Source organism: Cetorhinus maximus, chromosome 20 (genome assembly GCF_964194155.1).
Source record: "Cetorhinus maximus chromosome 20, sCetMax3.hap1.1, whole genome shotgun sequence".
Lineage (NCBI taxonomy): Eukaryota > Metazoa > Chordata > Chondrichthyes > Lamniformes > Cetorhinidae > Cetorhinus > Cetorhinus maximus.
Window position 1 is genome coordinate 68,373,902 of NC_135898.1, and position 24,890 is coordinate 68,398,791.

The window sequence follows — 24,890 nt, forward strand, 5'->3', positions numbered from 1 at the left end:
CTGAGGATCACCTTGCAGGGCACATCCGTGTTGCAGCCCTCAGCCGCAAGACACTCAGCCAGGGCTCACCCCCTTGGCCAGCTCCAGCATCATTGACAGTTGGCAGTCAGACTCTAGCACCCCTGAGGTCCACAGGGAGATGGCCACACCTTAACATTTCTGCACACTGACCCATGCCAACATGGTACTCACGTTTCCTGAGTGCAGCAGGTCATTGAACCGTTTCTGGCACTGCACCCAGGAGTGCTGCACATGTCACGACTGCTCACCAGCACTGCCACCTCCTCCCATGCCCTCTTTGTGAGGTGCGGTGGCCTCCTTCTCCCATCTCTGGGACAAGAGTGTCCCTCGTGGCAGCCACTTCCTCCAGCAGAACAGTAAGGCACTCATCCCAAGAGCAGGGGGGGCGAGTGCCCACCCGATCTACCCTCCTGCCTGGCGTCTCCAGCCACACTCGACTCCATCAAGACAATGCAGAACGGATGTCCTTCCATGGCAGCCTTTCTAGGCTGTGTGGGCCATTTTTAAACCAGTTGCTGGGTCACCATTGGACCCCAGCCCACAGTAGGCCCTTCCCAACCAGTGAAAGGCTGCATTTCACGCTGGGCAGGCCTTAATTGGCCAGCCAGCGTGAAATCACAGTCAGGGGCCAATGGCGGGCGGTAGGCCATTTCCTAGCCACTCCCTGTCCCACCAACCACGTCCGCCCGCTGACCTCGAAATCTACCCCTGGGGTTTACGTCCTCATCCCGTCCATGGATCCGCTCACTACACATACATTCTACGCAGTGCCCTGCTTACACTCCCTCCAACTGTTTTCATGCGGGAGAAGCTGGCTTTCAACAAGAGGGAGAGATCCCAGACTGGGGATGGAATGAGGAGCGTGCCATCATGTTGACGAGGACCATGCTCGCAGCGACGATAAGGTCAGCGGCGAACACCCATGTAAGGATCATGCATCCCATCATCTCTCTCTCAATGCAACTGTGAATACTCTCTCCCCGGCTATTAACTCTGCTGCCATGCACTAATTATCTCTACTTTGCTTCACAGGGAGCTCTGCCAAGCAACTGACACCATCAGCCGTCCAGTTCCTCAGCTCCATCCAGGTCCTCAGCTCCTGCAAGAGGACTCCTCCTCCATTGAAGAGCGGGAAATAGGCAGTCTGGAAGATCCGTCACAGCGCTTATCCACACTCTCACCAGCGCAGAGACACACACCTCGGTGGGACCTAGGTCTAGAGCAGGCCCGGGTTCACAATCTGATGGTCACCACATGGACGTGTGCCCGCTGCAAGGGGAGGCAGGTTCAGCTGAGCTCCCATGGAGCTGTTGGAAGCTCTCAACAGAGTGGCATGCAAATTGGAGGAATGCGTCTGCCTAGTCTCTGATGAAGTGGTGCCCACATGTGCATGCATGGAGGTCTCCGTGGAAAAGACGGCAGACGCCCTGGAGACCCTGGTCCAGCAGAATGCTGAGATGTGCGCAGACCAGCACTCCATCGTGGGAGCCATGGATGAGTTCCTGCATTGGCAATGCGAGAGGGAAGCCAGGCACCTCAACATCCCTCTAGGTGCTCCTTCCCCTCAAGGAGTCAGGCCAGGGCCCTAGGGCACCCGAAGGGAGGAGAAACAGCAGCTGGACACCCCTGGGCCATCCACTCAGGAATCTCAGACTCTGTCCTCTCCCTCCAAGTCCCCTTTGCCTGTGACCCCCCCCCCCGCTCAACCTCGTCCTCTGCCAGTGCAGAGGGAGCAGATAGCCCACGGGAGGACAGCAAAAGCAAACTGGGGCCCTCAACGCCTCGGCTTTCCAGAGGACGCACGTTAAAGTCATCAGAGGCAACAGGGCCTACGATTGCACAGGCTGTGTCCACCCCTGCTACAGATGTCAGAGCAGCACCTAGAAGAAGTGGTAGCCTAGAAATGTTAAGAATTTCAGATCACAAGTGGTTGCACGGGTGAACACATTTTGTCACTTTATAATCTGAGTCATGTGTAATGGTGTTTTTCAGCTTCATTTACAGGTTTCTTGAGTCCTCCCCGCTGCAGTCCCCCCACCCACCACCACCAGCAGTTCAGCTCTATGTAGCCGGACCACAAGAGATTCTGGAGGGAGAAGTGTGTGTGTGACAGGGCCTTTCAGAGCCTCGTGCAAGCACTCTCCCACGCACATGGAGCCTTTCTCCGTCACACTCATCTCAATGTCTTGAGTATTTTCAATGCTGCCTGCTGGGGTTCTCTTTCAGTTGTCTATCTGAGCTGACCCGCATCTCCGCCCACCCACAGATCACACTCTCATGCAGCACCTGTGCCTGTTCAACACGAGGCTCCGCCCACTTTCGATTTGAGGAAAATTTTAGTCCTCACATTTGGCTCAGCAACCCCATCCTTCCCCCCACCCCCCAGTCACCCATGTCCTTTCCCCATCATTGTTGGCACCCCCAGTATCACCTCCACCATTCCACCATCAGCTACCAACCCAAACGCTTTTCTTTACAGGGTGTCCATGTAAACGTGCATGTTCCCAACCTTCCTGAGAATCCCACCCCCATCCATGTTGATCTCCCTGACCTCACCTTTCCACCCTCAGGGTCCGTGTCTGCTTCCGAGTCCCCACCAATCACCCCCACCGTCCCTTCTACTGCTCCCATTGCACCCTCACCCTCGCAAACTTCCGACTAACTCTGCCCCCTCTCATTCTCATCATTCCCTCCGACCATGCCCATCCTCAGTTCAGTCCCCAGGAGGCAGTCATTGACCCCTCCCTTGTATGTTCACCTGCACATCCCCCCCTTACTCCGTCCTCCACCCTTATTCCCTCCTCCACCCCTACTCCCTCCTCCACACTTACTTTTCCCCTCCTCCGAACTCCTTCCTCCCCCCGAGCTCCTTCCTCCCCCTGGACTCCTCCCTCCACCAGACTCCTCCAACTGCCCCAACCCCGGACCCTTTCCTCCCCCTGGACTCCTGCCCCCACTGAAATCCTTCCTCCCCCCAGACACCTTCCTCCCTCCGAACTCCTGCCTTCCCCCGAAGTCCTTCTCCCTCTGAACTCCTTCCCCCTCTGAACTCCTTCCCTTACACCTTCTCCCCTTTACACTACCTCTCCATTTGCCACATTCTCCCCATTATACTCTCCTGCCCCATAATCCTTCTCCCACCCTTTCAACCTCACCCCCCCGACACCTTCATTTCACCCCCCCACAACCTCAAACCCCACACTTTCGCTCCCCCTTCCCAACCTCATTCCCCCACCCCAGTATACCTTCCTCTCCCAGTCAAACCTAGACCTTCCTTTCACATGCACTCCCCCACCACCACCGCACCGCCCCGTACACCTTCCTCTCCCATTCACAGCTGGATCCTCCTCCCTCCCCCGTCGCCGATCATTCATAGCAGCTCATGGCCAAGACCATGATGTTCTGAAGTAGACCCAAGACATTGACGGAGACCTCCCACCTTCCGAGAGCTGCTTCGTAGCAGAGCCATGTCCATGAGAATCCATCCAGTGTGCAATGTTCCTCCAGGGTCCAGTAGCTGTAGGGCTCCAGCATCTCTGATCCTCGGATGGCCGCGATCTGAGCAAGGCCCTAAAGTTAAGTCCCGGCTTCAGCCAGATGTGTTTTGAGCTGGCGTAATGGTAAATCTGGCGTGGGGGACGATTCTATTCGGGCCTTACTTTGCATCCCATTCGGAGATTCAAAGTGGGTTCACGCCGCCCTCCAGCGGCGGACACCATCGGATAATCCCGCTGTGCTCGTGCTGGCATGAAACAGATTTTTGGCCTTCTCGCCATATTTTCCATCCCTCCCCACCCCCCCACCCACCCACCCACCATGATGCCTGACGCCAACGGGGCTGGAAAATTCTGGCCAATCACTTTAAAAATACTTTTTAAAATTACGAATAACCTTTCCCTTTCCTTGTCTTTTTTCACATAATCACTCACCATCATATATATTCCAGCAGCTAGAAAAACAGCATTACAGGTTTCTAACCAACTGCTGCCGCTATTGCTGTTTCATCACTTGAGGAGACTTCCTACCAAGCAGACGGCTAAGAAATATGAATTGCAGAATATGCGTGATGGACTGAAGTAGATTATGAAAGCTATATAAATAAACCATGTTGGGATTCAAGAGTTGTGCACTACAAGGATGGACTGATGACTTCTAAGTCTTTAATGGGGGCGAACCCTGAATCATGATTCTCAAGCCATGTTTTATATGAATTGCCAGGTCAATGTTGATACTGACTATATACGATGTATTCATGACCTCAGGGTGTTTCGAATCACTTTACATCCAATGAAATGTCATCACTGCTGTAATATAGGTAATGTGGAAGCCAATTTGCACATAAACACATTCCCCAAACATCAATGAGATAATGACCAGATAATCTACTTTACCGACATTGGTTGAGGGATAAATATTGCCCAGGACACTGGGGAGAGTTCCCCTGCTTTTCTTTAAATAGTGGCAAGGGATCCTTTACAAGAGGGCAGACAAGGGCTTCAGTTTAACGTCCTAATCAAAAGACAGCACCTTTCATGCTTATATCATCTAGAAGAGCTGGCTAATTGGAGGAAATGGCTCTCAAAGCAAGTTTGGGCAGTGCAAGAATGGTATTTGTATCTCTGAGTGAAAAAAAAAGATAATTAATATGAAATAAGCAAGGCAAAAGAATGCAATATGTGGTCTTCAAAGAGAACATAGACAGGCTGGGTAGGATAGATAGTACGAGCCATGTAGTAAATGAAGATGCTTTGAAGAGTAAGGTTAGAAGAAGCAAGATTCTGACAAGATCAGATCTGGTTGATGAATTTGGAAACTGTCTATTTGCGACATGAAATGGTTGCAAAGTTACTATTTGGTCTAACTAAAAGTATTCTTGAACATAAAGGAGAAAAAATTCTAGAGCAGCTGATACCCACACTGTTCAAGAACCAAGACTGTAAAGACTACATTTGCAATATTGTAATTAAACTGAACCTCCGCCATCTTTCATACATGGAAGTACAAGCAACTTACTCCAATGCCATTAGTTCATATTCACAGTCATTCTTTCCAATACTGTCACAATGCACTGAGTACATTATACTCTGTTGTGACTCCTAGAACAGTAAGTTAATCAAATTACAAAAAGGTGTGCCAATTGAGCAAATGCATTGACAACTCCTAATCTGATTATTGTGTCCTATTGTCAGAAACTAACTGTCATAACAATGCATAATGCATATACAGCAGACAGCACTTGGCAAAATTTGAAAATGATTCCTCTGCAGGATGATAAAAACAATGTTTCATTGTGTGACTTTATCTTTGTAGTATTTTCATGACTTTGTAATTCTATTTAGAGAATAAAGTCTTTGGTTTTCACAAGTACATTATTGTGTTACCAGCTTCTCCGATGCTTGATCGTATTTCAACTACTCGTGAGATCCTAGTGATATATCAGTCCTTATAAACAAATAAATTGCCTCATATTTTGAATATTATTTTCAGGAAATTCACACATTCCGATGTCAAGCCTCCAGTGGCCAAACAAGTAAAATAATTGGCTGTCAAAAGTTTAACTGCTTGTTACTGTATGCACAGTGTGAGAAAAGCAAGTAATAGAAAAATGTTATTGAATAATTTTGCAAAGATTCCAGATGTAAATGAATTGTCCAGACATAATGTCACAAAGCTTCTCATGATCTGCATAAATTAGGGATGAAAAATAAATAAAATTATGGCTGTAAAAGGTAGTCCAGAAGTGATTTTGCTTCAATTCTTAGTCACTAGCACGTTGACACATTATTGTCAAACTTAGGTGGAAAAATATTAGCCAATCAAACCTGTCAGTTTTGATGACAAAATTTCTTCTTTGTTCATCATTTCACTCAGCAGTTCTGACTTTTATAAAAGTACCATTGGGTATTCTACACAAAAGAAAGATGGAAACAGTGATTAATTCAAAGTCCAGGTGCAAGTCAAGGTCATGAAAGTAATGTTGCAGTATGTAGTGAGTGTTCAAGATTAATCTGATATTTGAAGCATCATTTTTGATACATTTTCCATTTTTCCATCAAGGGAAAGATGATGTTATGTGACATGTGAATGATTGCTAGCTTTAGAGTACTGTGATTGGCCTTTATATGAATTAATTGACAATGTCATGAGTGTACAATTACATTTATTGTCTTCCTACAGGATTGGCATCTCTCCAAACCTTTTGCAATCATTTAAGATTTTCATTAAGTTCATTGTTCTCACATTGCTCAAAAGCATGTTATTATTAATACTACTCCAAAGTATAGAAACCCTGATGGGTAAATTATTGACCAATAAAATGAGGACCTGCATAAGTTATTGGTATTATGGATCACACTTAAAAGCATGTCTGATAATGCAAGCTTTATCTTTTTTTAAAATATACTCATTTCAATTTGTTTGAATATTACCCCACAATGTTTCCTTTGATTTTCTCCTGAGTTTCCCGCTTTATATATTTTCTGCAGCTACAAGCTCAAATGTCAATCTAAACTCGGGTCTCTACCAATGACACTTTGACACCAACTGCCAGTGCAGAGCAGTGAACAAGTAATAATATATTCCTCCAATTTTCTCTCCCTTTTTCCGGGAAATATTTATTCACTTCCCATTGCCTTTTAATTGTGGTGAAAGTCAGAACACCAAATGAAAGAGGTGTGGAGAATAAAACCTGGATTCTACCATCCAAGACCAATAGCTACAGTATCCGCAGTACTTACACTCCCCAGCTGTGATTCAGGTTGTCAGATCTCAGAGTTCTGCACATACATGCTTACACAAATGCACAGCACTCACCCCGCTGCAACATATTGACAGATCTGCACTAACTTTAGAAGGGACCTCCAGAAGTGTCTAGGAGAACCAAATGGTCCTCTGACCACTTTGTAAACCTGAATTGGCACTGTTGCTGGAGTATACATGATATGGTATCAAAGTCATATTTTAGAAATTCAAGCTCGTCGTGTGAGCATCATTGGAAAGGCTGACATTTATGTTCAATTTCTAGTGTCTCAGGTTTGATACAACTGAATGGATTGCTAGGCACTTCTGGGGAAAATTAAGAGTCAATCGCATTGTTATGGGACTGGAGTCACACATAGGCCAGGTTGGGTAAAGATAGCAGGTTTGCTTTCCTAAAGAAAAAGGATTAGTGAATCAATTGGACTTATATGACAATCCAACAGTTTCATAGTCACTTTTGAGATTTTATTTCCGGACTTCTGAAACTGAAAATGGTTTCAACCTTCTGGAGTTAGGACAGATCTGACTCTGAAGTTACAAAAAAACTTTAGCATTGCTGGAAAATGGAAAACAATGAATCTTAATTGTCTTACAGAGTTGAATATTGTTAAAATATAACTAATTTGTGAGAAGAGTGTGATTAAGGATCAAGGAATTCTACTCACTGGGGATAAAAATTGTCAATTTCCAGCTGTTTCTTGCAGGGCATTAAATCATTCAGTAATTGAACCCAAGCAAAAGCAACATAAAATATTAGTAAAACTGTTTTATTATACAAAAGAGAATTCTTAAATATATTGCTTTCTGGGAATTAAATCTGATATTACATTTGATATATTTCGTACACTGACCGTTGAAAGTGGATAATTATGGAGCATTTGAGTGTTAAATTAAATGGATTGGTCTCAATCGGAAATTATATAAAATAAGAATGATTGAAAGGTGGTCAATATATTAAAATTATTCATTTCAATTAAAATTATGCATTTATCTGAAGTGGACCACATCCAACTATTAAAAATACAATTTTAATTTTATGATCAATCTTTAAGTAAAGCTGCTTGATTTTATTAGTTTCTGTAACTAAAATAAAAAATAAATGTAATTCATTGATAAACAAATTGAAATCGCAATGCTTGAATTCATTCTAGAACATGCTCCAACATAATAAATCTTTGGGCCATATTTTGGTGCTGAGGCAGGGAGCTCAAGTTGGGAAATTTCTGACTCTCCAGACCTGTCTCAGTAAAAAGTGCCTCAATGAATACAATTTTTGCTCTGAGGACGCAGGGGGTGGGGGTGGGGGGGAGGGGGCAAGCTGGGCAGTGCGGGTGCGGGATGAAGTCAGGCACACCGAACCCGGACATGGAGTGTAGATGGCCACAGGAGCAGTTAAGTGTCAAGGCGGCTGCTTGGAATACCTGCCTTGATTCTCTGGGACTTTTTCCCAGGCGTTTTAGAAATTGTTAGGCCTTTCAGCCCCCAGGCCTCACTACTCACGCCTTCTCAACCACCCTCCCCCCCCAACCCACCACCCACCACCATGGTCCCTCAAACCTGCATGCAAACTCAAAGCCAACACATGCCCACCACCCACCCCCATGCCCCCTCATACCCTCCATGCAAACTCAATGCCAACTCATATACCCCAGCCAGCTCATGGATCCTCATGCCCCCATGCCAACTCCATAACCACTCACCCAGTATCCACCATGGGCAAAACTCAGAGGTCATGTGGAGATGTAAAAATAAACTTTGAACAATTTAACTCAACTCTCACTCCTACACACTTGATAATGAATAACACTCCCATTCATAAAAGCCTTTCAAAGCTTTTAAATCTTCCCAAGTGGTTAATCTCTCACTAAAAACAAACATCTATTTCACTAAGATAAAAGCAAAAAACTGCGGATGCTGGAAATCCAAAACAAAAACAAAAATACCTGGAAAAACTCAATTTTTACTTATCTCTTCTATTTTTACTTAGTTCTGTTGAAGGGTCATTCGGACTCGAAACGTTAACTGTGCTCCTCTCCGCAGATGCTGCCAGACCTGCTGAGTTTTTCCAGGTATTTTTGTTTTTGTTTTGTTATCTATTTTACTAACCACACCAAAGAAAGCTAACCATTTAATAGCTTCTTTAAGCTGTCAATCAAACTATGAACTCAGAACACCCTATTGAGGCAATTATTTTGAAACTTAGCCAAGAATTCATAATAACACAATGAGAGCCCTTGGGGAAATGTCAACAAAGAGCTGTATTGAAATTGCACAAACTGATGCTAATTTTTTTCTATCCCCCACCACCGCATGCCTGTCTATCAAAACAGACCAACAGGGGTCTGATAGCTGAAGCCTGTTTTTCTTTAAATTTTAAAGAGCTGGGAATTTAAATAACTTTGGATCATGACAGTTATACAGAAGTATCTACCCTTCAAGAGTGTTTACATCTACTCCATCAATTCATGACTCCCACTTTGCGAGGTAAGGCCCTTGCAACATCCAAAATGGAGCCTGTTTCAATTCACAACTAATTTTAATGGGCATGGCCAAGCCCATTGATTGTCAACTTGTAAATCCTTCTGATTTGCCTATGGCTGGCAGCAAGAGTGGGAGAGTCTCCTAGTGAGTCAGAACCATGTGGTAGCTGCAGCCTCCCCATGTTAAAAGATTCCATATGCAAGCTTTTGACATGGGCTCCGTGGCAAGCATCCTCCTCAATTCAAGGGACTACTAGAGAGAAAGACAATTTTAAATGGGCCACCAGATTCGTGATTCATGCCCCGCTTCCTCTATCAGAAAAAATGATTTCTGCAGGAAATGGAGGTGGACATTCAGAATCCGAGTCCTGACTCCCTGAAAATCTGACTCTTTGTATTCATTCCAGGTATTTAGGCAAACATTTCTTCAAAATCTTATTCTATCCTAAAGCAACATGTAAAGAATGGGCAAATATTGAATTGATTGCTTGTATGTTTGCACTGTATGAGCAGCCATATTTAATGTTATAGGAATCTTACCATTACAGACTTTATCTGACTGTGTTCCAGGCATAGGCAATAAGACCCAACCACAGGCTATATTGAATGATATAGGTAAAGCATATGCCTTAGAGTCAATTTTACAGTCTAATTGGACTAATGTTATGATTGTTTCTGTTCATGGACAAACACAAAGCCAATGGCTGACACTTAAATGAAAAAATTATTTCAAAGCTTTGACTCATTCAGAAATTCTCCAATTTCACTTTTCTGCCACACATCATTTATCATGAATACAATAAACACAAAACTCACAAGCTTACTTATGATCTCTGATGACTTGTAAGATGCAAGTCAAGAATAGTACAAATGCTATCTTCATAGTAACAGTAGATCATGCAATGTTGATTTGGCAATAAGTATCAAATTCTGAAGCACACGTGTTTAATATCAATCAACAAATATACCCAGGGATTTGTTTCAAGTATTTTCTAGAAAGTAACATTGGAAATAATGGTTTTACAGCTTTTGGAAAATATGTCTGTCTACCAATAAACCTCACACCAGTAGAAGAAACCTCAAAGTGCACATGTGAAAGATGTGATCAATCACTTGTATGAAGAAAAGGAGAAAAACAGGTTGATTAAAGCTTATGATTATTAACTGACATCCTTCAATCAGCTTGTCTGTCAAATTCTTTGTAGAGTTTGCATACTTTGCTGCTACTACTCTTTAACAGTATTGAATATTTTGGAACAATCACCCATATTAGTTTTCCTTTGTCTAGTTATCAGCTGACTCACTTGCTGTCAGCATCATAAACTTTGTACATGTCTGAAAGAGCTCTGTATTGTGAGTTTGGCCCATGATGCTAACATATTCCCAAACAATTCTTGAATGTGGAGCATCCTCAGTACAAGTAATGTAACATAAGTTATTTGCACCCACAGAAGCTCCTAGAACAGTTTGTGATCAGAAGTCTGTTTTAGTGCTGTATAATGAGCTTTTAGCCTCACTCATTTTTTTTTCCAATGTTCATATGGTCCTACTTCTGTGTCCTCTCTTCCTTCTCCAACAATACGGTTCCCATCTCCCATTGTTTCTTTCACTCTCCTATTCTTCAGTTCAATCATATATTCCATCAACCTCCTCATCTGGATGTTTGATTATGGGCATCTAAATATGAATAATAGTAATGGTCACTGGCTGCCCCTTTAGTTTCATTAGCATTATTCTATCTGACTTCATTCACACAGTTAGTAGTTTCCGTGTCTAGCATTGTTTCATACAATTAGTCTGATTGTCCATGCATTGAAGGGTGTGTTGAGGATTGTAACAAAGAGAATGGGCGGGAAGGCTCAGAACTATATCAGAGATGACCAGTTTGGATTTCAAGGAAGAAGAGGTACAAAAAGCAATCTGTATGAGTGGACACGGTTTAGAGTTTGGCCAGGAAGTATATGTTTGTTTTGTAGATTTTGAAAAAGCATTCAATTGGGCTGACTGGATTAAGCTCTTGTCAGTGCTGAAAGACATTGGAGTAGACTGGAGAGATGGATGGCTCATAAGAAATCTGTAATGGGACAAACAGCAACAGTGAGAGTAGCCAACAGGTAGTTGGAACCTTGTGGAAATGGAAGAGGAGTTTGACAAGGATGTTGTTTACCAACAGAACTCTTCAATGTCTATTTAGAAGCAATTATTAAAGAATTTTTTGAAGACACAGAACCTGGCATTGAGATTGGGCAGCGAGATAATATAAGTTGGATTTGTAGGTGACAAAGCACAGAAGAAGGATTAAAAGAACTAGTAGATCAACAACAGGCATGAACTGTGGAATGAAAGTGAACATTGGCAAAACCAAAGTGATGCATATCTCAAATTCACCAAGAAATATTCATATATTCATAGAAGGAAAAGCATTTAGGAAGCATAATATCTGAGGATGAAAAGTGCAAAAAAGGAATAAAAACAAAGATAGCAATGGGAAAGGCTGTATTTAGTAAGAAGAGACAGTTATTAACTGGAAAGCTGAATAAACAATTCAAGAAGTGACTTGTAAAGAGTTTGATTTGGAATGTTATTTTCTTTGGAGGTGAGACTTGGACTCGAGGGTAAACTAACAAAGGATGAAATGTTGAGGAGTGTGAAGGAACAAAGAAATCTGCTGAACATAATTAGGAAAAGGCAGATTTGGGCGGGGCAGATCTCAAGAGGAAGCAGGCTAGTAAGAGGTATTCTGGAGGGAAGATTTCGAAGAAAAATAGGAAGAGGAATTTAGAGAACATCAATGCTGGATGGCTTGAAAACTGAAGCAAGTTATTGATCAGTGAAAAGCCTGGCACAGGACGGAGAGACATGGAGAAGACTATAAGCCAAGGGCTTGCCTTCGGGCAGAATACCCATGATGAAGATGATGATGATGATGAATGAGCTTGTGTGAATTTATGGGCCTGAATCTTCAGCTCGGTGATTGGGGGTGGGGCCTGCTCACCAAGGCTTAAAATGATGCGGGGTGACGTCGGGCGTGCGTCCCGACGTCACTGCGCGTCATTTAGATTTTCAGTTCAGCGGGCACGCAGCCAACTCGGCTGTGTACCCACCGAACTATCGAAGGCCTGTTAAGGCCATTAATCAACTAATTAAGCCTATTGAGAAAGCTGCCTGTCCAACCTTAAAGTTCGCGGGCAGGCAAAAAGCCCTGGTGGCCTTCGCATTTTTCATGGAACCTCATCCACGAGCAGGATGAGGTTTCATGAAGGGTTTATAAATTAAATAAATGTTTTCATTAAAGTTCATTGACATGTCCCAGCTCATGTGACACTGTCACATGAGGGGACATGTCTTAAAATTTTTTTCTTATCTTTATTAAAATTTTTGGAACTTAAACTAATCCCCCTGAGGCAGCTCTGTGCCTGAGCCAGGGAACACCCCCTGCCCGCACAGGGAGCGCTCAGGACTTCTGGGCACGCATCACGCTGGGCGGGCCTTAATTGGCCCGCCCACATAAAATGGTGGCACGGAATTGATCGGGGGTGCCGTGCCCGCCTGCCCCCTCACAACCCCCACAATGGGGGGGGGGGGGCGGAAATTCTCCCCAAGAAGAAACACTAAGCTTGAAAACGACTCTGAGCATAAGGGATAGGAGTTGTCTGTGTATTCAATTGTGCGTGTTTGCACAAATGAGTCAGAGTGGAGTAGTGGTACATAGATAATTTTTCTAGCTGCGTGGCTAATACTACTTAATTGAAATATGCAAAAGGCCTATCAAAAAGGCGACATCATTCAGCTATGTTTTATTCAAGTTACTTATTTAAAATATTTAAATGCATAAAAGCCTAATGATAGTTTCAAAGCAATGTGGAAATTAAATTTAAAAACATGGAAGCTGACATACTTCTAGTTGGTGACCTTTTGTGCCATGATGAAAAACAAATATCAAACAATGGAAAGACTGAGAAGCCCATAGTTCAGCTAAAAGAAAAAATAGTCTGACGTTCTATTCACTTGATGAGATTTCGTAAATATCCCCATGATTTTAAAAAATGCACCAAATATAGTTTTATTTTCAACTGGATAATAGAGAAAAAAAACTTAATTTAAAGGAGCCCTCCAGTGGTTACTGTGCAAATATAACAATGTCTTCCACCTGTATCTCTTATACTGAGAATGCATTTATGCAACCAAAAGTAGTAGCTATTTCTGAGTATCTCTGTAAAGCAGAGTGCTCTCAATTCACCACAAACCACCAAGGTTTATTTGAAAATTGATCTTTTCTAATGACAGATACATTAGAATTGAATCAAAGGTGAATCCTTAGGTTAAAAAAAGTTGCTGCTTTGCTCTGTTGAAAAAAGGACAGCAATGCATCACTTGATTATGGTACACAACAGTAAGGTTTATAAAACTGAAGACATGACCCTGGTGAGGACCTTGACAGATCAGGTCATGCATTCTTTTATAGAGAAAATGAATTGGGCTGGGGGATTTGAAACAGCATGAGCAACAGGATTACTGACCAGATATGAAAAAAACATCAGCATACTGAATGTTAGCAGAGTGAAAAAAAGGTCAATCTATTAAATTATCACAAAATCACAGAATTTTAACAGCTCAGAAGGAGGCCATTCAGCCCATCATGTCTGCACTGGTTCTCCAAATGAGCATTATGACCTAGTGCCATTGCGCTGCCTTTTCCCCGTACCCCTGCACCTTGTTTCTATTCAAATAATCATCTAATGCCCTCCTGAATGCCTCGATTGAACCTGCCTCCACATATTTCCAGGCAGTGCATTCCAGATACAAACTACTCATTGTGTGAAAAGGTTTCTCCCACCACATTTGCTTCTTTTGTAAATCACTTTAAATCTGTAGCCTCTTATTCATGATCCTTTTATGAGCGGGAACAGCTTCTCCTTATTTAATCTGTCCAGTCCCCTCATGATTTTGAACATCTCTATCAAATCTCATCTTAGCCTTCTTTTCTCCAAGGAGAACAGTCCAGACCTCTCCAATCCATCTTCACAACTCAAGTTTCTCAGCCCTGGAACCATTCTTGTAAACCTCTGCTGTACTCTCTCCAATGCCTTCCTATAATGTGCCCCCCAGAACTGTACACAATACTCCAGCTGAGGTCTAATGAGTGTCTTATATAAATTCAGCATAACCTCCTTGCTCTTGTATTCTATACCGCTATTAATAAAGCCCAGGATACTATATGCTTTATTAACTGCTCTTTCCACCTGTCTTGCCGCTTTCAATGATCTATGCACATATACACCCAAGTCTTTCTGCTCTTGCATACTCTTCAAAATGAGCATCTTCAACAGGAAACGCAAACCCGGTCATGGTCACTGGTGGAACCAAATCTTGGTGATTTGTCTGTCTCTTCCTTAAATGGTCCACATGCTTAGGAATGATCCGGCCTTCCACCTGATAAGATAGAGGTCCAGTCACTAAACTTATTTCACCCGGTAACCACTTTGGTCCTTCCAAAAAGTTTTTCACGTATACTGGCTCTTCCACGATAAAATTCCTCTCGCGACTATGTGAGTCATGCCTAGTTTTCTAGCTTCCCTGACTCCTTTCCACCTTCCCCTCTAAATTCAGCATCATTAAGATCAACCTCATCCTGAGATGTTTCAACAATAACTCTGCAGGTGTGACACTTGTTGTTGTGTGAGGGGTAGTCCTGTAATGAAAAAGAAAGGATGGTAGCTTGGTTGCCAATCAATCATCAGTTAGCTTATTCATGCCTGCCTTGAACATTTGAACTGCCCTTTTGGCCAGTCCGTTTGAGGAAGGGTGGCAAGATGCAGTTTTTACATGAGTGATACTGCTGAGGCTGATAAACCGTTGAAACTCAGCACTCGTAAATGCCGTGCCATTATCAGAAATGACTATTTCTGGTAGTCCGTGAATGGTAAAACTCTGACATATTTTCTCAAGTGTAGCACCTGATTTTGGTAACTTCACCTCACATACATCCAACCATTTTGAATAGGCATCAACAATGAGCAGAAACATTGTTCCCAGGAAAGGTCCAACATTGTCAATGTGTAACTGCACCCAAGGTCTACCTGGCTACTCCCATGAGTGTAATGGAGCTGTCACTGGCAGCTTTTCCAGTTGCTGACATTGCACACAATGCTTTACCATACTGTCTATTTCGCCATCCATCCCTGCCACCATAAATAGATGCACGCTATGGTTTTCATTTGGGAGATTCCTGGATGGGAACTGTGTAGTTCAACTAAAAGTGGCTCCCTTCCCTTTGGAGGAACTATCACTCGTGTTTACCACAATTAGATGCTATCCTGACTGGTTATTTCATGTCTTCTATTGAAGTATCATTTCACTTCATCAGATATGGGCTCCTGTGACCAACCACGTAGCTCTTGTTCTCGTATTTGAGATAGGACTGGGTCCCGACTTGTCCAGTCTGTCGAGCACATACTGGCGAGGAATCTAAGAAATTTAACAGTAAAACAAGTTCCTGTGGAACTGGAACGTGCTCATCATTTTATTGTAAAGGCAAATGACTAAGGATATCGGCATTTGCGATTTGATCGCCAGGCCTATGTGCGAAAGTGTATTCGCATGCTGCCAGAATTAAGGCCCTAATAGTCTTTCTGTATCTTCTTTCTACGTGCCTTCTTCTTTCTAGAGCAGACTTTAATCTTGGCCTTCTTTTTGACTTCATTATTGGCCAGACCTCTCTCAGATGCAAGCTCAGCTTGTCTGAGCTCTGTGGCTGAGTCTCCCAAAACTTCATTATCTGTCTGCTTCATGGAAAATTCTGCAACATTTGCTTCCAAAGCCTCTTTGGCTTCATTTAACTGATTCTTCAGCAATTCCATCTCTTTTTTGCATTTGTTTGCTGCCTGCTGGAAAATTGAGCATTGTTGTGACTTCTCTGCCAACTCATTCTTCAGTTTGTTCAGAGAAGTGCTGAATTCTTTCTGTTTCTCTTCATACTTTTCCAGAGGTATAAACTTTGACTTGAGGAAATCTTGTAGTGTGTGAAGGTCTTTCAACAAGTTTTCATTTTCCCTGCGAAGGTTGATCACCTCATCTCAAACTCTGTCATCAATCAAGGTCTCTTTGAGTTTCTTCTGCTGTTCTTCCAGGTTCGGGCTTAAGACAACCTGTTTTTTTTAGGTTGTTGAGTCCTTATACACTCCTTTTTCAAAACAGGAATGCTCCAGCTTCCTTTTGGAATGTCAGTGGCCCATCAAGGTTGATTTTCCTTAGCTAATTTTGCCCTAGAAGGCTTGGTCCTCTGCCTCTCAATACCAACACTGGTAGCTTTTACGATTGGCTTCCATAATTGACAGTTACTCTGCTTATGCTTTTACTTGAATGTCTTCACCTGTACATGCTTTTAGCTTGTCAGCTGTTTGTTCTAAACTTAATTGATGTTCACCATTATTCAAGTATCTGTAAGTACGTTCCCCAATTATGGTAGTGGAAGCGCCCATGTCCACTTCCATTTTAACAGGTTTGCCATTTAGTTTCACTGTGACAAATATTGGTTCTGTCTTTCCAATTTTCAGATTAAACAATGAGTAAATGTCAGAATTTGTTGTTTCAGGCTCTTCTACACTATAGATTTCATTGGGCTTCTTCTTTTGTTTACACGCCTGCTTGAATCTTTCCTTGCACTGCCTCATTTGTATGTTCATTTCTGTGACAATTATAGCATTCGATTTTTTTAAACTGCCAATTACTAAAACACAGATTGTTTCCACCTCTATTAAAAGTATTCTTCGATTTCACTGCTAAGTTATTTTTCTTTACTCGTCGGCTAGCGGGGGCTGTTTCTCACTTCTTGGCAGAGTCTCGCTTTTTCGCGTCACTTTCGCTTGAGGTTTCCCAGCCGATGTGGAGGACGACGCCATTTCGCGCACCCTGTATTGCTTGTGAATCTCTTGCGGCGCTTTCCATGACCAGCGCTATCTCTAGTGCCTTCTTGAAATCCAGATTCACTTCGGACAAGAATCTTTTCTGAATAGTGCTCTCTTTCACACCACACACTAAACAATCTCTGAGCATGTCTTTCAGACTTGTACCGAACTCACAATGTTTCGTTACCTGCTTCAAATTTTCCACTTAGCATGCAATTGTCTCGCCTGGGGCTCTATTTCACGAATTAAACCTGAACCTCTGCATTATGACTGAGGGCTTGGGTTGAAAGTGGCCCTTCATGAGGTCCACCAATTCTTCGAAATTCTTTGAATCTGGGGCACTAGGTGCCATCAAATTTTGAATCAAACCGTAGGTTTTGCTCCCATAAGTACTCAAGAGGATCACTCATCTTTTCTATACCCCCATAATCTCGTTTGCTTGAAAAAAAGAAAGCGAGGCATTCTATGTATTGAGACCAATCATCTGTGGCTGGTTCAAAAGGATCAATTCTCCCAAATTGTGGCATTTTGAGAGGGGATACCTTCTTCAAATCTACTGGAGCTTGCTACTTACAATCACTGGGCGAGGGACAGTACCGATTTCTTTCTAACTTGATTTCTTCTGTTCAGTCCTGTTTTATCCTTGTCGCCAGTTTGTTGTAGGGTGGCCGAGTTGTACTATTGGTAATAGAGTTGATCTGCAGATGACTTTCTAAATGGAAACATTAAGTTTATTTACAATATACTCAGCAGCAACTACACATGTGCTTTCAACACAAATTTATCTCTACAATAAAACAAAAATACCTGGAAAAACTCAGCAGGTCTGACAGCATCTGCAGAGAGGAACATAGTTAACGTTTTAAGTCCATATGACTCTTCAACAGAACTAAGGAAAAATAGAAAAGAGGTGAAATATAAGGGGGTTGGGACAGGTAGAGCTGGATAGAGGGCCAGTGATAGGTGAAGATAACCAAAAGTTACATTACTTATATTTCACCTCTTTTCTATTTTTCCTTAGTTCTGTTGAAGAGTCATACAGACTTGAAACGTTATCTGTGTTCCTCTCCGCAGATGCTGTCAGACCTGCTGAGTTTTTCCAGGTATTTTTGTTTTTGTTTTGGATTTCCAGCATCCGCAGTTTTTTGCTTTTATCTCTACAATGTCTACTGAGGTAGCCCATGCTACTCTCCACTGGTTACTACAGATCATGTGATCTTTCAAAGCAAGTATTATTCTTAAAGGTACATTACACATTAAATAAAACCATAATTACCGCAATTGCCTCTTTAATAAATTCCAGCAAGTTAGTTAAACATGATTTCCCCTTTATAAATCCATGCTGGCTCTTCCTAATCAACCCACATTTTTCCAAGTGACTACAAATTCTATCCCAAATAATTTTCTCTAGGAGCTTCCCCACCACGGAAGTTAAACTGACTGGTCAGTAATTGCTGGGCTTATCCTTACAACCTTTTTTGAACAAAGGCATAATGTTTGCAATTCTCCAGTCCTCTGGCACCACCCCTGAGTCTCGGGAAGACTGAAAGATTATAGCCAGTGCCCCTGCAATTTCCAATCTTACTTCCTTCAATATCCTTGGATGCATCTCATCCAGTCCCGGTGCCTTGTCAACCTTAAGCACTGACAGTTTATCCAACACTTCCTCCTTATCAACTTTGAACCTTTCTAGTGACAGAGTTTCCTCTTCACTCATTGTGACCTCAGTAGCATCTGCTGCCTTTGTAAAGACAGATGCAAGGTATTCATTTAACACCTCAGCCATTCCCACTGCATCCATGTGTAAATCCCCTTTTTGGTCCCTAATTGACACTACTCATTTTACCACCCTCTTACTATTTATATGCTGACCAAAGACTTTGGCATTCCCCTTTATATTGGCAGCCAGTCTTTTCTCATGATCAACCCTTTGCTTCTCTTATTTGCTTTTTCACCTCCCCTCTGAACCTTCTGTATTCGACTTGGTTCCCAGTTGTATTTTCTACTTGACACCTGTCATAAGCACGCATGCCTTGGAAATATATTGCCGTTCTTTCATTATGGCTGGGTCAAAACCCTGGAACTTCCTATCTAAAAGCAATGTAGGTGTACCTACACCACACAGATGACAGCAGTTCAAGAAAATGGCTCACCACCATCTCCCAAGGGCAATTAGGAGTGGGCAATAAATACTGGCATTGCCATAAATGCCCACATCCCATGAATGAATATAAAAATTCAACACTGGCTCTAAATCTCATTTTTAAAAACTGAACATTTTAATGCTATACTTTGTGAACAAGTTTTGGCGCTTTCTTGACTTTGGATGCTATTTGAAGAGTACCCTATAAATGTATTCATTAAAATAGTATAACTAACATACAGTGTATACTGAATTCTGGTTTCCTGCTGTCAATTGTGATTGTCAACTGATAAATAAGGGCCATGTAATCAGATCAAATTGATCATCTTACATAAACAACAACTGACATCTTTGGAATTCTCTTCCTCAAAGTGCAGTGGTGACATGGTCATTGAATACTTTTAAGGCAGACCTCAATGGATTCTTGATTAACAAGGGAGTCGAAGGTTATTGGGGATAGACAGGAATGTGGAGTTGGAGCCATGGATCGGATCTGCCGTGATCTTATTAATTGGCAGAGCAGGCTCTGAAAGGCCTACTCCTATTCATAATTCATATGTTTGTATGTTCAATATGATTCAGTACAAAAAGGAAAAAAATAAAATTGAATATAATTCCCCTAAGCATCATGGTAGATATGATCAGTACTAATTCATACACATCCAATGGAAGCCATTGGTTTTTGCAACAACAGAGAGCCTCTCCATCACTGTGAAAATGGTAAATAAGCCTGAACAAGGCACCTACCATTTTCATGGGGGGAGAAATAGGTTGAGGTCACATTTCAGGCATGCGTGTTTTGTGGAGGCAGCTGCCTGTAGATATCAGCAGCTGTCCCTGCTCATGTGTGATTTTGGTGTGAGAAGTGTCTGAAATCTAACATGCACAGGTTAGACCTGGTAGGAGCAGGTCTGAATTTTGTGGATTCGTTTGCCTAGCGAGGGTACCATTTTGGGAGAGGTTTGGATATGATCTCAGGATATCTTTGGGAAAGGTCAGTTGCCCTTTGGGAGAGGTAAGGTTCCCTTTGAGATTGCTAGAAGTAAGTATGAATATGCATAAAAAGTGCATAAACTCATTGGAATTGTGAAGCTCATTGGAACCATCAACACCAACAGTCAAAAGAGTCAAGATGAACTGTCAAAGGGAACTATCAAAAACGACTATCAAAAGTAAGAAGATGAACTGTCAAAGGGAGCAGTCAAGCTGTCAAGGCATTTAAAACTCCTGCTCTTTAAGTCTTTGAAAAACTGTCTCAAGTGTTAAAAAAGATTGCTTGTTACTTCACTTTGTCTGTTGATATAAGCTTTAGGTGTACCTTTACTGGATTCGCGCTGCATGACTGATCTCACAACCATCCATTATCACTGAAAGGTGCCTGCCATTTCACAGTTTGATTGACAGCTCCAAATGGACTCCTTGTATTGGGACTCAGAATTCCAATGCTTGTTTTTATAAGGGATTATACAATTGAATGAAATGTTTGTTGTTATAAGGGATAATGTAATTGAAGGAATGTGAATGCAGCAAATGGGCTTTTATAAATGAGAATTTTTAAAAAATTAATGTTTGCAATAGACACTTGGAACTATTTAATCTCAGAATGGGTCCTGAGGTCTACCCATGTTAGATACAGGGTGAGATGTAATGCTCGCTGTGAGGTCAAAAAGGGGTGGATAGAGGGCATGAGTTGGCGCTAAGTTGGCATAGGGTCTAAAAATTGCCTTAGGGGGTGGGTGGGGGTCATAGGTTGGCAGGATTGGCATGGATAGAGCATGGGGGATGTATAGGGGTGGGGATGGTGAGCAGGTGTGATGGGAGAAGTCTGGAGGACTGTTTTGTTTTTCACTTTTTTAAAACTTTGATAGGTTCCGATACACCAAGCCAGGCCTTCCATCCAGCACACCTCTGCACCAGGCATCCTCTGCATTTGTTCCAAGGCTCATCTGGCCTGATTCCTAGGGAACCCCACCATCTCAGAATGAAAGTATGACCTCCTGGCCACTTTCCCTTGGGATGGGTTTGCGTAGCCAGGAAATGTCCGGACTCTGCGCTCCTGACGTAGGAGCAAAAACCCAGGCCAAAGAGTTCAGATGACATCATAAGCTAAGCAATGGATACTGATACAGTTCAGAACCATAATCTGAACCCCAATATTAAAACGAAAACTTTAATTTTCTTTTATTTTTCCTATCCATTTGCTTTTTTACTTTAGTATCTTTCTGATGATGGCTGACAGCAAACAGTGTGCAAATGAAACGCAACATTCACAAAAGGGCATTAATGGCTTACATTAGCAAAACACAACCTACCACTTGTCAGGATTTATTAAAGCTAATATATTATATAGATAGATAGGTAGGAGTCAATAAATAAACCTATTCAGTTGAAGACATTTAGATTATGTAGTAAACTGCAAGGGTAAAGCAGAAGTGTTTTATGAGCGAGCCGTTTAATTGTGGAACACTTCACTGCACAAGACGTTCAAATACCAATTTAACATGTTTCTCTGAACCCAACCCACTTACTGAATATTATCATTTGCATAAACCACTTAATTGAATGAGATTTTGCTCTCAAAATAGATTCATGCATGTTTATTTGCTGAGCATGTTGTGGTTAGGCCTTTAGATCAGGCTCCCACCTAATGCCTTACTGTAATATATGACATTTTAATCCAACCCATGTTTGCCCTGTAAAAAATAAAGTCAAGGAAAATGATGCCAGCTTCACTTCCAAAAGGATTTTATACAAATAGGTTCACTCTTTTAATAATTGATATTAAGTAATTTATAGTCCTCCTGGTTTATAATCTCTGCCCATGCATACAAACCATATTGATCCTAAAAAGGCAGAAATGAGGGAGAGAGACCTCATTCATTTCACTAGGGGCATTTAATTGCAATACCTGCTCAATTAGATAATCATCATTGGTCTTACCATTATGTAAATTATACACAAGACACTGTCATGCCAAAAGCACATTGAGCTAAGAGGGAGTCTCACAATCAGCACACCTTTTAAAAATCAACCACGTTGAAAAGAATGACTGCAAATGGCATTCAAGACTAACACTCCCACAATGTAATATATAAATTAAGTACCTCCATATTTTTGAGGTAAGCGTTCCACCGCAACTGTTGCTTGTGCCACAAAATATTTCGGGATGGAAACTTGGGTGAGATGAGGATGACCATGGCTAAGATTTTCAGTGATATTATTGTTAATATTGATAGTTTTTCAATTGACTACTTCTGAAACTGAAGCACTGCTAAATCCTTAAACTGTTCAGTGCATCATGTTATGCTCACGTGCATGCTTAATGGCAACAGCCCTTAAAATTTCCATCACAGTTGTTGTTTGTTGGTTGTGGCTGGCTAAGGAACGATTGCAGAGACATAGATATGTCTGAACAATAATTGGTTTATTGGATGAACATACCTATTTACAGATATACAAGACTACACAGTCTAAGCCATGAGCATTCTCCTTCTCAACTCCTAATCAAGTGACTCTCTCTTACATCATCATGTGAGTGGTACTGTTTCTCCAGTCCCACACCCTTTCAACCTTGAACACCATAATACTGCAACATACCTTTACTACAACATTCCTTTCTTGGTTACTTTTTTTTATTCGCTCATGGGATGTGGGTGTCACTGACTATTTATTGCCATCCCTAATTGCCCTTGAGAAGGACAATTCTCCTTGTGCTACATTTTTGAACCGCTGCAGTCCATGTATGGTAGGAACACCCCCAGTGCTGCTAGGAAGGGAGTTCCAGGATTTTGACCCAGCGACAGTGAAGGAATGGCGATATAGTTCCAAATCAGGATGGGACGTGAATTGGAGGGAAACCTGGAGATAGTGGTGTTTCCATGCATCAGCTGCCCTTGTCCTACTAGATGGTAGAGGTCAAGGATTTGGAAAGTGCTATAGATAGAGCCTTGGTAAGTTACTGCAGTGCATCTTGTAGATGGTACACACTGTTGCCACTGTGCGTCGATGGTGGAGGGAGTGGATGTTTAAGGTGGCGTATGGGGTGCCAATCAAGTGGGCTGCTTTGTCCTGGATGGTGTTGAGCTTCCTGAGTGTTGTGGGAGCTGTACTCATCCAGGCAAATGGAGAGTATTCCTTTACACTCCTGACTTGGGCCTTGTAGTTAGTGGATAGGCTTTGGAGAGTCAGGAAGTATTACTCGCTTCAGAAGTCCCAGCCTCTGACCTGCTCTTGTAGCCACAGTATTTATATGACTGGCCCAGTTGAGTTTCTGGTCAATGGTAACCCTCAGTGGGGGATTCAGCAATGGTAATACCATTGAATGTCAAGGAGCAATGGTTAGATTCTCTCTTGTTGGAGACAGTCATTGCCTGCCACTTGTGTAGCGCAAATGTTACTTACCACTTGTCAGCTCAAGCCTGAATATTGTCCAGGTCTTGTTTCATATGGACACGGACTGCTTCATTATCTGAGGAGTCACGAATGATGTTGAACATTGTGCAATTATCTGCGAACATCCCCACTTCTGATCTTATGATGGAGGGAAGGCCATTGATGAAACAGCTGAAGATGATTGGACCGAGGACACTAACCTGAGTAACTCCTCCAATGACATCCCAGGGCTGAGATGATTGACCTCCTACAAACACAACCATCTTCCTTTGTGCTAGGTATGACTTCAACCAGTGGAGAGTTTTCCCCCTGATTCCCATTGAATTCAGTTTTGCTAGGGCTTTTTGATGCCACACTCGATCACTACAGTGTAAAATAATGAAAATGTTGATTAGTCTTTTTGATGGACATCAGCCAGTTCTGTAACTTGCTCTAAGTGCCTTATGAGTGTATCGTCATCCAACATCTCTTTACCACAGAGTATGCAGCAGCATTCTACCATTAACGCACTATAGGAGTTACTGAAATCCATTGTGGTACCTCATTTTATTTTAAAAATAATTCAAATAAGCTGATAAAATAATCTATAGGATTGATGAAATACCAGTGAGTTGGATCAGCATAACCTACATGATTATGGATTGAAGAACTGACTAAGCAGTGGATAAGCATTCTATCACTCTTTGGATTAAAAGTTTTCACTCTCAGGTGTCTGCAAAGAACATGTGAAATTAGATCAGGTAGCCTCAACTTGTGTCTTGGTGACACCCCCAAATGGAATATTGCATACAGTTTTGGTCTCTTTATCTAATGAAGGATTTACTTGCCATAAAGGGAGTGCAATGAAGGTTCACCAGACTGATTCCTGGGATGGCTGGATTGTCCTATGAGGAGAGACTGAGGAGACTGGGTCTGTATTCTCTAGAGTTTAGAAGAATGAGAGGTGATGTCATTGAAACTTACAAAATTCTTACAGGGCTCAACAAGGTAGATGCAGGAAGGATGGCCGGGGGGGTTGGGGGGCTCTAAAACCAGGGGAACCAGGGAACACAGTTTCAGAAGAAGCGGTAAGCCATTTAAGACTAAGATGAGGAAGAATTTCTTCACTCAGAGGCCGGTAAATCTTTGGAATTCTTTACCTCAGAGGGCTGTGGAGGCTCAGTCATTGGCCAGGGTTTTCCAGTGGTC